This window comes from Pan troglodytes, chromosome 22 (genome assembly GCF_028858775.2).
Source record: "Pan troglodytes isolate AG18354 chromosome 22, NHGRI_mPanTro3-v2.0_pri, whole genome shotgun sequence".
In the NCBI taxonomy this organism is placed as follows: Eukaryota; Metazoa; Chordata; class Mammalia; order Primates; family Hominidae; genus Pan; species Pan troglodytes.
Window position 1 is genome coordinate 45,119,872 of NC_072420.2, and position 14,623 is coordinate 45,134,494.

General features: G+C 52.0%; 1 long non-coding RNA gene across 12 annotated transcripts in view; it reads left to right on the forward strand.

Annotated features, from left to right (window-relative positions):
• The first annotated feature begins 5,065 nt into the window (after positions 1 to 5,065).
• Positions 5,066 to 14,623, forward strand: part of LOC100613395 (uncharacterized) — a 36,567-nt gene continuing 27,009 nt past the window's right edge. For 7 of the 12 annotated variants that reach the window (XR_010154438.1, XR_010154448.1, XR_010154440.1 and 4 more), the window contains exon 1: positions 7,989 to 9,223. This is a non-coding gene — a long non-coding RNA (uncharacterized LOC100613395). Of the gene's footprint in view, positions 7,721 to 7,988; positions 9,224 to 14,623 lie in introns of those variants that run through there. The other 5 variants (XR_010154439.1, XR_010154442.1, XR_010154444.1 and 2 more) reach the window with 4 other exon arrangements.

Here is a 14,623-nt window from a genome sequence, read left to right on the forward strand (position 1 = left end):
ATAACAAGTGCTCTTAAGTCACCTGCCCCAGAGGGGAGGCTTGAGTGACACCTGGAGCTCCTGCACCATGGGGGAGACATGAGTGACACCTGAGCACCTGTATCTTGTAGGAGGTCTGGGTGTGACGTGAGCCCCTGCAGCACAGGGGAGGCTTCAGGAACACCTGGAGCACTGGCATCTCACAGGAAGGAGGCTTGGGTGTGACCTGAGCACCTGCACCACGGGAGAGGCTTGGGTAGCGTGTGGACACCTAGACCACAGGGAGGCCTGGGAACTGCCTGAGCACCTGCACCACGGGAGAGGCTTGGGTGACACTTGGGCACCTGCACCCAACACAGGTAGCAGTGATCACAGTGAAAACATTTTGTTAGCAGTCGTCTGCTTCCTGTCCTGGCATGAGCAGCAACGGGTAAAGGGCACTCTTGTCAGCTGAGGGGATGAGTGGGGCTCTGCCCAGCTGGTTGGAGACTCCAGCAGGTTTGCAGGAGGAGACGGAAGAGCAAGGAGTGGAGGCAAAAACTGCTGCCAAGATCCTGTGGGAAAACAGGAACCCAAAGAAGGAACTCCAATGGGAAACTAATTTAGACAACAATGATCTTAAAGTGTTTGCTCCTTCGAGACTGTTGAAAAGAACTCCCACGAGTGAACAAAAGACGCCTGGCCGAGGACACTCCAGAGTGCTGTCACGAGGGTTCCCTGCAGTTTTCAGAAACTTGGAGCATGTGGCCACAGCGGCTTGCACGTGATTCATACGGCACATCTTGTCACCATGTAAATGTTTATCAGCAGAGACAAAGACCAGAAGAGCAACCTTGGAAAGAGCTAAATATTCCGATGTTCCAGCATTTTCCCCTCTGGTTTGTATTCTGAATTTTTAAAATCTCGATTGACAAGTTCTGGTGTTTTTAGTTTTGTTTCCACCCAGCAGTGCTGGTGCCCTTTGATCGTAAACAGAGCAGAGTGCACTGGGTGGGAGTGCATGTGGCTCCCTGCGTGTGCCTGGGTGCTGGCAGCAGCTTGTCTGCCTCCTTCCTCCCTGGCACCAGCTCCTGACGCAATCAGAGGCCCAGTGACACCCACAGCACAGGGAGGAAGTGCGTGGATGTCCAGGTCCCTCCACGGAGCACAGCTGTGTAGCTTCAGGTGCTCAGGGAGGATGCCCCATTCACTCCTCCCTCATGGGTAAACTGAGGCACAGGGATGGGGAACTGGCCAGTGGGACTAAACACAAGATGTCCTGACTCCTGTGTGGGACTGTTGCCTCTTTGGGCCTTGCATTCATCAGGGCTCAGCAAGGAAACAGAGCCACTAGGATGTGTGGAGAGGAGCAGAGACTTTGCACGAGGCATTGGCTCCTGTGCGGTGTGGGCGGGCAGGCTCAGGACCCAGAAGAGCCCATGGTGCAGGCCAAGCCCAAAGGCAGGCTGCAGGAGAAGGCTTTCTGGCCCAGGGGGCCAGCCTTCTTACTCTATTTTGGCCTTCAACTGATTGGAGGAGTGTAGGGACCAGCCCCACAGGGTCGGTGGGTCTCTCCCTGTGTGCAGCGACGAGAGAGTGTAGAAATAAAGACACAAGACAAAGAGATAAGAGAAAAGGCAGCTGGGCCCGGGGGACCACTACCACCAATGCACAGAGACCAGTAGTGGCCCCGAATGCCAGGCTGCGCTGTTATTTATTGGATACAAGGCAGAAGGGGCAGGGTAAAGAATGTGAGTCACCTCCAATGATAGGTAAGGTCACGTGGGTCACGTGTCCACTGGACAGGGGGCCCTTCCCTGCCTGGCAGCCGAGGCAGAGAAGGAGAGGAGACAGAGAGAAAGACAGCTTACGCCATTATTTCTGCATATCAGGGACTATTAGTACTTTCACTAATTGACTACTGCTATCTAGAAGGCAGAGCCAGGTGTACAGGATGGAACATGAAGGCGGACTAGGAGCGTGACCACTGAAGCACAGCATCACAGGGAGATGGTTAGGCCTCCGGATAACTGTGGGCGAGTCTGACTCATGTCAGGCTCTCCACAAGAGGTGGAGGAGCAGAGTCTTCTCTAAACTCCCCCGGGGAAAGGGAGACCACCCCGCCCCATGCCGCTTTCCCGGTCTGCTAAGTAGCGGGTGTTGTTCCTTGACACCTTTTGCTACCGCTGGACCACGGTCCACCTGGTAACAGGCATCTTCCCAGACGCTGGCGTCACCGCTAGACCAAGGAGCCCTCTGGTGGCCCTGTCCGGGCATAACAGAAGGCTCACACTCCTGTCTTCCGGTCACACTTCACTATGTCCCCTCAGCTCCTATCTCTGTATGGCCTGGTTTTTCCTAGGCTATGATTATAGAGCGAGGATTATTATAATATTGGAATAAAGAGTAATTGCTACCAACTAATGATTAATGATATTCATATATAATCATATCTAAGATCTATATCTGGTACAACTATTCTTGTTTTATATTTTATTATACTGGAACAGCTCGTGTCCTCTGTCTCTTGCCTTGGCGCCTGGGTGGCTTGCCGCCCACAGATGAGGCCCACCCACCTGCTTTACCCGAAGTTCACAGATTTAAAAATTAATCTCATCCAAAAACACACGCCAAATTGACCCATGAAATTAACCATCACAGCTATCAGGCGGGGCTCTCAGAGGTCCCCACAGCGCGCCTGACCTGGGTGGTTTCTCCCCTTCTCCCTGTGTGGCCACCTTGCCTCTGAGGGTACTTCCGGGGGCTCTGCCAGCAGGTGTACCCCAGGATGACCAGCCTGCCCTGCCTGAAGCTGCCTCCCCACAGGCCCGGCCAGGTCCCTGATGGTCTCTGCACTTCCTCCAGTCACCCCTATCCTTCCTGGCCCCGCAGGCCCCACCTGCAACTCCAGTGAAATCAGAGCACCCCAGCCCTGAGAGGTGTGGCTGCTCCTCCATGGGTGGGGTGGGCAGATAGAGCTGATAAAAATGCAGGCTGGCCAGTTACATCTGGATTTCAGATCGATAGCTGTCTTTCAGTGTAAGTACGTCCCATGTAACATTTGGGATATACTTACACTAAAAAATGTATTCATTGTTTATCTGAAATTCAGATTTCACCAGGCACCCTGCATGTTTATGTGGCATCCTCGGCCCCACCTCTCCTGAGGCCAGCAACTCCAAGCCAGACACACTGGAGCCCCTGGCTGCCCAGGGCCGGCCAAGGAGAGGCAAGGGCAGGGCCAGGCCTCAGGGATGGCGACAGCAGGGATGTGTGGGGGTGGGGGTCTCTGCTGCAGGCTGGGCTGGGCTTGGCACATCCCCATGCTCCACACGCATGCAGGGGCGATGGGGGCGGCCTCTGAGGTCATGGAATTCCCTGGGCTCTCCTGGCCTCTGGGGCTCCTCATGCTCACAGGTTCTCTGGCCTGGCCCCTTGGCCCTGCTTTTCTGGCTCCCTGAGGAGGCTGTGACAGGTCAGCCCCCACCAGCCCTCTCAGGGCTCCTGGTTACCTACTGGCCTGAAGGAGGCTCTGGAAAAATCAAAGCTTTTAGAAACTAGGAGGGTCTGGTTAGTCTTAAAATCCCAGATGTGGACCTGCACCCAGAAGGAACAGGCTGGGAGTGGTCACTGCATTAGTCCATTTTCACACTGCTGTGAAGAACTGCTTGAGACTGGGTAATTTAGAAAGGAAAGAGCTTTAATTGACTCACAGCTCAGCATGGTTGGAAAGGCCCCAGGGACACTCACAATCCCGGTGGAAGGGGAAGCAAGGCACCTTCTTCAGAAGGCGGCAGGAAAGAGAAGCAATGCAGGAGGAGCTACTGAGCATGTATGAAACCACCAGGTCTCCTGAGAGCTCACTGTCACAAGAACAGCATGGGGGGACCACCCCATCATCCAGTCACCTCCACCTGGTCACTCCCGTGCATGGGAACAGTATGGGGGGACCACCCCATCATCCAGTCACCTCCACCTGGTCTCTCCCGTGCATGAGAACAGCATGGGGGGACCACCCCATCATCCAGTCACCTCCACCTGGTCACTCCCGTGCATGGGAACGGCATGGGGGGACCACCCCATCATCCAGTCACCTCCACCTGGTCACTCCCGTGCATGGGAACGGCATGGGGGGACCACCCCATCATCCAGTCACCTCCACCTGGTCACTCCCGTGCATGGGAACGGTATGGGGGGACCACCCCATCATCCAGTCACCTCCACCTGGTCACTCCCGTGCATGGGAACAGTATGGGGGGACCACCCCATCATCCAGTCACCTCCACCTGGTCACTCCCGTGCATGGGAACAGTATGGGGGGACCACCCCATCATCCAGTCACCTCCACCTGGTCACTCCCGTGCATGGGAACAGTATGGGGGGACCACCCCATCATCCAGTCACCTCCACCTGGTCACTCCCGTGCATGGGAACAGCATGGGGGGACCACCCCATCATCCAGTCACCTCCACCTGGTCACTCCCGTGCATGGGAACGGCATGGGGGGACCACCCCATCATCCAGTCACCTCCACCTGGTCACTCCCGTGCATGGGAACGGCATGGGGGGACCACCCCATCATCCAGTCACCTCCACCTGGTCACTCCCGTGCATGGGAACGGCATGGGGGGACCACCCCATCATCCAGTCACCTCCACCTGGTCACTCCCGTGCATGGGAACGGCATGGGGGGACCACCCCATCATCCAGTCACCTCCACCTGGTCACTCCCGTGCATGGGAACAGTATGGGGGGACCACCCCATCATCCAGTCACCTCCACCTGGTCACTCCCGTGCATGGGAACAGTATGGGGGGACCACCCCATCATCCAGTCACCTCCACCTGGTCTCTCCCATGCATGAGAACAGCATGGGGGGACCACCCCATCATCCAGTCACCTCCACCTGGTCACTCCCGTGCATGGGAACAGCATGGGGGGACCACCCCATCATCCAGTCACCTCCACCTGGTCACTCCCGTGCATGGGAACGGCATGGGGGGACCACCCCATCATCCAGTCACCTCCACCTGGTCACTCCCGTGCATGGGAACGGCATGGGGGGACCACCCCATCATCCAATCACCTCCACCTGGTCACTCCCGTGCATGGGAACGGCATGGGGGGACCACCCCATCATCCAGTCACCTCCACCTGGTCTCTCCCGTGCATGGGAACGGCATGGGGGGACCACCTCATCATCCAGTCACCTCCACCTGGTCACTCCCGTGCATGGGAACGGCATGGGGGGGACCACCCCATCATCCAGTCACCTCTACCTGGTCTCTCCTGTGACACATGAGGATTATGGGGATTATGGGGCTTACAATTCAAGATGAGACACAGCTGCTTCTTCCTTTGTTCTTCCTTTCCACACTTCTGGGGTTAATAAGCGCAGTGCTTTGTTATATAGCTTGATAAAACAGTCAAAGGCCTAAGCTATTGTCAAAAACAGTATAATGCCACTAGCTTTTGAGTGTGTATGTCAAAATCTGTTTTTCTGTATCTAACTTTTCTTACTTCCTTTTGCAAAGGGAACCTGCTTAGCCTGATAGTGATAGTGATAGTGTCATACTTACGGGAAGCCAGCTCCCTCGACTTTTTTGTTTTTATCCCTCTATTTTTCTAGGGCTGGAGGGCATTGACACATTCATTTATTTATTTCTCAGAAAAGGCAACAGAGGTTCAGGGAGGCTAATGACTTGCCCAAGTTCACATTGCTAACCTACAACAGGGCTGAAGGGGATCATGTCTACGGTGGTCCATTTCCAAGACAAAGTGCCTTGAATCGGCTTAGGTCTGCAAAATACAGAAGAAACAGGATATCCCAGGCCCCTGCTCAGACAGCCGATGCCTGCTTATCGGGATCCCCCTTAGTTGCCCTCACCTGAACCAAAGAAGTTTAGTCTAAGATAAAAGTTTACCAGTCTGCAAAATAGCTGGCTTTGTCTGTTCTTATCAGCCTGCCAGCTACGTAGGTCATAAGTCAAATACTTAAAGAGCCCCAGGGCTAACTAGGATTGCAATGCACTGTGGGCTGCAACAAAATGCAGCAAGACAACCCTAAAAAGACACCTACAGCCCCTGCCCAACAACCAATAGGTGACATCCGGGAAGACTGTGACCCCATAGTGCTCAGCCTATGAGGAACTGGGGGAGGGACCTGCACACTAAGGGATAAAGTGCTTGTTAAAACCATGCTGGAGGCTGGTGCAGTGGCTCACGCCTGTAATCCCAGCACTTTAGGAGGCCGACGTGAGGCAGGCGGATCACTTGGGGTCAGGAGTTTGACACCAGCCTGGCCATCCTGGTAAAACCCCATCTCTATTGAAAACACGAAAATTAGCCAGGCGTGGTGGTGAGTGCCTGTGATCCCAGCTACTCAGGAGGCTGAGGCAGGAGGATCACTTGGACTCGGGAGGCAGAGTTACAGTGAGCCGAGATCCTGCCACCGCACTCCAGCCTGGGCGACAGAGAAAGACCCCATCTCAAAACAACAGCAACAACAACAAAACCGGGCTGGGCGTGCCTTCCCATCGGACACCCGACCTCGCAAGACTGTCATTAAAAGTCTCACTCTCGCTGTTCTCCGGGTTGTGAGTCCATTCTCTGGGTGTGGACAGGTGAGTTTGTTTCTCACAAGGTCCAGGACTTGAACTCAGGCCATGAGACCGGGCCAGGGTTGTGAGCAAAAGTGCAGCTCATTGCGGTGCCTCCCTCGGCACCAGTGGGAGGGGAGAGGACCCTGGGGCTCGTCAGCCTGGACACGCCAGCGCTCTCAGCCGTCTCACTCAGTCCCACGAGCCCACACAGTGGCTGCCCTCAAAGGGACTTTGGAGACCACCCAGTCTTTCTTCCCAGTTTACAGACCCAGAGACTCGGGCCCAGAGAAGACAAGTGACTTTGAACAAAGCAAATTAGTGGCAATGCCCAGACTTGAACCGAGATTGGCAGAGCTCGGTGGTCTGCCACAAACCACCCTCCCCCACAGCAGGTGCGGGTGGGGGGCTCCGTTCTTCCGGTCACCACAGCATGTTACAGGTTTCTGCATCAGTGCGCCTCCTCTTAGGAAGAAACATCTCTGGGCTGGGATGGCTAGCTCCCCGCTTTCAGCCATGTAGAATTTCTCTTGGCATTTTAGTTAGAAGTGTTGTCTAGATTTCTTAAGTGTCTGAGGCTGCCCTGGCCACAGGGATGAGTTAGGGAAAATTACCGTTTCCCATGTGCGTGTGTGAAGCTCTCCATGCTCACTAAAGTCAGAGTGAGAAGCAGCAAACACGTCATCAGGAGGGTGGCCAGCACGGCTGTGTCCTTTTCACACGTCCTCAGATCATCCCTGAATCCACCCATATTCTAAATTCATTCTCAAAAATGAGATTCCAAATTTCAGGATCTATTTACAGCCAGACGATTTTGGTGCCCCCTGCTCAAAAGCTTTGATTACTCCTATGCTTAATTAAGTCACAAATCCCTGGCCCATCATCCAAGACCACTTGTGATGTGGTTAAACCTACCTCTGTGAGTGCTAGTAAATCTACCTCTGCTAGCGCTAGTAAATTTACCGCTACCAGTACTGCCCCCCACTGTTTCCTTTTCAGGCATTCAGCTCAGTCTACGACCCGCAGACAGATTTCCTAGAAATAACTGCTCCTACTTCTCAACTCTTAACAAAAAGGTCTCTGAAAAGGAATTTGGAGGAAACAGACTATTCCAGTGAACAGTGTACAAGCCTGGGAGATGCGGACTTTGGTGTAAAATGAAGGTGTGTTCAAAGAGCAAAGAGGGAGTTCGGGTTTTAGAGCAAAAAGCTCCTGCCCTGGGGTCCCCATTAGGTCCATGTAGGCAAATGAAGGATTGAAACGTGCTTAGTTCTGATTGGTTGATACAGCTGGGCCCTGATGGGTTGGTTTCCAAGCCGCGAACCGGAAGTCTTTGTTAGCTGTTTCTTTCAAACAGTGGTGGGGGGCGTGGGGGGCGTGCGGGGCGTGAGGGGCGTGCGGGGCGTGGGGGGCGTGTCGGGCGGGGAGGAGGGTGGGGGCCGCTCTGGCTACAGTTTATCTTGGCACTAACAACGGGGACTGATTGGGCTTCGTTGTGAAAAGGGGGGCCCTGTGGTGCGTTTACAGTGTCTGAGAACACAGAGTTCGTGGCCACTCCCTCACCCAGCCCTGGGCACCAGGTTATGTTTTAAATTTGAGCACCTCAGCCATGGGGAACCCCTTTTGTTTGTCAGCCAGGGCATAGTTTACCAATCCCAAATCTATAATCTCTCTCTTAACAAATCACTTTCTACCCAAATACAGATTCTTAAGGGCAGGGCCTCTGGTTCATTTTTGTCATCTCCACCTAGCGGACAGCGCGGCACACGGCAATGATACGGGAGTGCGGGGGAAGGGAAGAGTGTGGTCCCTTTAAAGGATACAGAAGGGAGGTGCTGGGTAGAGGGGGGCGTGGTCCCCGGCTAGGGCTCCACCCCCCCGGACCTGGGTGAGGACAGGCACTTCTGCCTTCTTGCCCAAATGTTGCATTTTCCAAGACCACCCTGGTCCGCCATGCCCCCATTCTGGGCCTATAAAAACCCGATACCCTAGCAGGGCAGAGGCAGAAACTGCTGGATGCTGAGAGGAACGCATCAGTGGAAGAAAACAAGCGGCTGGACGTGGAGAGGACGTCAAGGGAGCACGCCGGCGGAAGAGCACACCCACAGAGGCCGGCAGGCCACCCAGCGGCAGGACCAGGCGGAGTTTGGCCGGGGCAGTCGGAGGAGAGCTAGGCCACTGAGCAGCTCAACTCCAGGAGGAAACCATCTCCCTTGTGGCTCCTCCGTCGGCTGAGAGCTGCTTCCACTCAATAACACTTTGCACTCGTTCTCCAAGCCCCCGTGTGATCCGATTCTTCTGGTACACCCAGGCAAGAACCCAGGATACAGAAAGGCCTCGGTCCTTTCCACAAGTACCTCTACTTGAGGTACTCATTGACCTGGTTAACACAAGCTGCCTACAGACGGCAAAACTAAGGGCACCCTGGAACACAGGCTTCAGCTGTAAACATTCACCCCTGGGCACTGCCGTGGGGTGGGAGCCTGCCTGACTGTATGCTCCCCTAGAGGTTTGAGCTGCGGGGCACTGAAGAAGTGAGCCACACTCCCATCGCACACTCTGCGAGGGGGACAAAGGAACTTTTCCTCTTTTAACTGGGGCCTCATCTGGGATCTCGGAAGGTGAATGTCTGCCTTCGAAAACCCTACCACCTGTCTTTCTTGTGGGTAAGCGGCTGTTTTCCTTTCATCTCTTTTTCTCTCTCTCACACGGTTTAAAAATGGCTCTTATCTCCTTCTTTATAATGTTAAGAGTTTTGCTACAGGCTGCGGCAATGTTACTAAGTAGAATGAGTATTTGGCTCAGCCGCCAAAGGTGCAAATCAGACCAATTTTTCCTAGAGGTGCATGTATGCCTCTACCTCGAGAGCCGCAGGCACACACGGCTCTGGGCACCTCTCCTTATTCTTCCCCTTCCCAGCTCGGGCACCTGGGCGTGCCCACGGCAGGCAAAGGCCAAGCCCAAAAGCCACGAACCGGGCGGGAGGAAGCCGAGGGGGTAGCCGGGACCCTAAAGGGAGCGCCTTGGTCAAGTGTGCCAAGGGAACCTTTCCTCCCTTGGCCAAGGAATTCAACCTGGTCTGAACTGGGGAAAGGATGGGAAAGTTGTAAGAATTAGAGGGACGCAGTTGCACTAAGCAAGGGGTTCTTCCCCCAGAATCTCCCCCCTTTTTGCCCCTTAAACTGTTTTTCTCTTTTTTCCTTTTTTATATTATTATTATTATACTTTTAAGTTTTAGGGTACATGTGCATGATGTGCAGGTTAGTTACATATGCATACATGTGCCATGCTGGTGCGCTGCACCCACTAACTCGTCATCTAGCATTAGGTATATCTCCCAATGCTATCCCTCCCCCCTCCCCCCACCCCACAACAGTCCCCAGAGTGTGATGTTCCCCTTCCTGTGTCCATGTGTTCTCATTGTTCAGTTCCCACCTGAGTGAGAATATGCGGTGTTTGGTTTTTTGTTCTTGCGATAGTTTACCGAGAATGATGATTTCATTGTCATTTCAATTTCAGGACAATTTCATCCATGTCCCTACAAAGGACATGAACTCATCATTTTTTATGGCTGCATAGTATTCCATGGTGTATATGTGCCACATTTTCTTAATCCAGTCTATCGTTGTTGGACATTTGGGTTGGATCCAAGTCTTTGCTATTGTGAATAGTGCCGCAATAAACATACGTGTGCATGTGTCTTTATAGCAGCATGATTTATAGTCCTTTGGGTATATACCCAGTAATGGGATGGCTGGGTCAAATGGTATTTCTGGTTCTAGATCCCTGAGGAATCGCCACACTGACTTCCACAATGGTTGAACTAGTTTACAGTCCCACCAACAGTGTAAAAGTGTCCCTATTTCTCCACATCCTCTCTGGCACCTGTTGTTTCCTGACTTTTTAATGATTGCCATTCTAACTGGTTTGAGATGGTATCTCATTGTGGTTTTGATTTGCATTTCTCTGATGGTCAGTGATGGTGAGCATTTTTTCATGTGTTTTTTGGCTGCATAAATATCTTCTTTTGAGAAGTGTCTGTTCATGTCCTTTGCCCGCTTTTTGATGGGGTTGTTTGTTTTTTTCTTGTAAATTTGTTTGAGTTCATTGTAGATTCTGGATATTAGCCCTTTGTCAGATGAGTAGGTTGTGAAAATTTTCTCCCATTTTGTAGGTTGCCTGTTCACTCTGATGGTAGTTTCTTTTGCTGTGCAGAAGCTCTTTAGTTTAATTATATTCCATTTGTCAATTTTGGCTTTTGTTGCCATTGCTTTTGGTGTTTTAGACATGAAGTCCTTGCCCATGCCTATGTCCTGAATGGTAGGGCCTAGGTTTTCTTCTAGGGTTTTTATGGTTTTAGGTCTAACGTTTAAGTCTTTAATCCATCTTGAATTGATTTTTGTATCTTTTTTCCTTTTCTAAGTGAGAGGGCTCCCCTCCCAACTGTTTCTGATGGGGAAGTTAGCAGGGGACCAGCGACCCCTGCTGGCGGAGAGCTGCAAATTCGGCAGGGCACATTTGAGACACTCTCAACAGATAGAACCAGCCTCTAAAATATCTTTTCAGTCCCAAACTCGATTCCAAGCTTCAGGCTGAGGTCTTAGAAAGAAAAAACAGGTCTGAGGGATCCAAAGCCAGGGAACAGGCACAATGTAAATGGGTAGCACCAATTCCTGCTGACTAAACCCCCCACCCTATGGAAGGAGGCCATGCTTCATGGCATAAACAGGCCCAAGGACCTGAAGGTTTGCCGACAGCAGGGAGAAAGGGAGGCATAGGCAAGGGCGGTTCATTCCTAGTCTCCAGGTTTTCCCTGCTTCATGGGTACATACCACATTAGTACCCATGGCTGGCACCTGCCAAGGTCGCCAGGGCTCAGGGATAAGGAGTGGAGAGTGAAAGGATCATGCTCGCTTTCTCTCTCCATCACACCCTGAGTTTTCGCTGAAAGAAGGAAGAGAATGAGGGGCTCCTCTATTCCCTGTCTCCAGTTCTCTTCAACACCCCCAGTTTATACTCCTCTGTAGTGTACCCTGAACCATCGGGACTGCTTTGACCCTCAGAATCTGCAGGAGAAACACCTCAGAGCCCTCTGCACAAAGGTTTGGCCAAATTATGAAGGACTGGGTTGGCCCTAGGAAGGAATCATTCATTTCCATACCATTCGGCTGTTGAGACTTTTCTGTAGATGTGAGGACAGATGGCCTGAGGCCCCGTATGTGCAGGGGCCTTTCTATACCTTGCAAGGAAATCCAGACCTTGCCGACAGTGTAGGATTCATCCAGCCCTCCTGTTTGCCATCTCAGAGAAGGCTGCAAGGGGTAAGCCCAGGGAATTAAAGATACGAGTCCTAGAGGCACCCCGGAAAGAGAGGCCAGCTCCCTCAAGCCCTGCTCCTCTGGGTCCACCCCGACCTCCCTATCCAGCTTCAGCCTCTCACTTGGCCCCTCCTACAAATTCTCACTTTAAACAAGCCGCAGTCTCACTCTTGCTCCTCCAACAGATGCCTGGTGAATTTGGGCCAGCAAGGTCCAGGTCCCCTTCTCCTTACAGGACTTAAAGTAAATTAAGGGGGGATCTGGGCAAGTTTTCAGATGATCCTCATAGGTATATAGAGGCTTTCTAGAATTTCAACCAAATAGTTGAACTCTCCTGGAGAGAAGTTATGTTACTTTTGAATCAGACTGTGATAGACACTGAGAAACAGGCCACTCTACAAGCTGCAGAGAGATTTGGGGATGAGCTTTGCATCACATGTAGCATCAGGAAAGGGGGTGAATATTATCCAACCGGAAGAGAAGCAGTGCCAGTGAATGACCGTAAATGGGACCCCAATCACGAGATGGAAGCCGGGCGGAGGAGACATTTTCAGGTGTGTGTAATGGAAGGCTTACATAAGACTAAGAACAAGTTGTCCACGATCAACCAGGAATTTGATGAAAATCCAATCGTCTTCTAGGAAAGGCTAAGAGAGGCCTTGGTAAAGCTCACCTCTCTCTCTCCTGGTTCAGTTGAGGGACAGTGAATCCCAAAGCATAACTTTATTACTCAGGCGGCTCCTGACATCAGGAGGAAGTTGCAAAAACTGGGCCATTGACCAGATAGTACATTAGAAGACCTCCTAAAAGTGGCCACCTCAGTCTTTTATAATAGAGACGGAGGCCCAGGACAGTGAGAGGAGACACAGGAAAGAGACAAAAGCTTCAGTGGCCACCGTGTAGGTCCACAAACCCCAGAATTCCCAGGGTGCACCTGTTAACTGCTAAAGATATGGCAAGAATAGTTACTTCATTCTAAAGTTTATCTGCTCTTGTACAAGGTTTAATTTCTTGCACCAGGGGTGAAACAGCTCAGGGTACAACTTTGCTGTTAGTATATTTCACTTCTTATCTTTGTGCTCTTTGGGAGTACATTCTTTATTTTTATAACACACATGTTTAACCCATGCATACTTAACCTTATAAAACCTGGGTGTTTTTTTTTTTTTCTCTCATGCCTAGAACCATCAAACTCCAACTGGACAGGCAACTGGAGCCTCAGATAATGACTCCCCTTTGCTAGGAACCCTTAGACAGACCTCTGGGAGGAATTTGACTGCTGTTTTCTCAAAAACAACGCCCCCTGTCAGCGGGAAGCAGCTAAGACAGGTCATCGTCCATATTCTAACAGCAGTTAGATGTACGTTTTCAGAGAGGGGAAATGATACGGGAGTGCGGGGAAGGGAAGAGTGTCATCTCTTTAAATGATACAGAAGGGAGGTGCTGGGTAGAAGAGGGCGTGGTCCCTGGCTAGGGCTCCACCCCCGCGGACCTAGGTGAGGGCAGGCACTTTCGCCTTCTCACCCAAATGTTGCATTTTCCAAGATCACCCTGGCCTGCCATGCCCCCATCCTGGGCCTATAAAAACCCCGAGACCCTAGCAAGGCAGAGAGAGAAGCTGCCGGATGCTGAGAGAAACACATCAGTGGAAGGGAAGAAGAAAAGCGGCTGGACATGGAGAGGACGTCAGTGGAGCATGCCGGCGGAAGAGCACACCCACAGACCCTGGCACGCCGGCGGGCCACGTAGCGGCAGGACAAGGCGGAGTTTGGCCGGGGCAGTCGGAGGAGAGCTAGGCCACTAAGCAGCTCAACTCCAGGAGAAAACCATCTCCCTTCTGGCTCCTCCATCAGCTGAGAGCTGCTTCCACTCAATAACACTTCGCACTGATTCTCCAAGCCCAGGTGTGATCCGATTCTTCTGGTACACCCAGGCAAGAACCCAGGATACAGACAGCTCTGTCCTTTCGACAACTAGAGGGTCTCATTGACCTGGTTAACACAAGCTGCCTACAGACGGCAAAACTAAAAGAGCACCCTGGAACACACGCCCACTGGGGCTTCAGCTGTAAACATTCACCCCTAGACACGGCCATGGGGTTGGAGCCTGCCTGTCTGTATGCTCCCCTAGAGGTTTGGGCAGCAGGGCACTGAAGAATCAAGCCACACCCCCATCGCACACCCTGCGAGGGGGACAAGGGAACCTTTCTCTTTTTAGTTGGTCTTAATAAACACTGAGTAAATGAATGATTACGCACTCAGAAAAATCAGTTATCCTCTCCCACTCCGTGCCTGGGAAGTACCAACGGGTACTGAAAGGTAATGAGTAATGTCTAGAGATTTTCTCCACAGGATAGAAACAGAAAGCTCAAATGAGGCAGCACGTTGAAGGAAGTGTGACACTGTTTTATTTTTAGGATTTTTTCCCTCTTTTTTTAAAATAAATATATGTGTAGAGAGACAGGGTCTCCCTTTGTTGCCCAGGCTGATCTCGAACTCCTGAGCTCAAGCCTTCCTCCCACCTCAGCCTCCCAAGGGCTGGGATCACTGGCATGAGCCTCTGCACCCGGCCCTTAGGATTTTTTTTTCTTTAAAATTTTAATTATTTTATATATATTTTTAAGTTCCAGGGTACATGTGCAGGATGTGCAGGTTTGTTACATAGGTAAACGTGTGCCATGGTGGTTTGCTGCACCTGTCACCCTGTCACTAGGCATGAGGACCAGCATGCATTAGCTCTTTTCCCTAA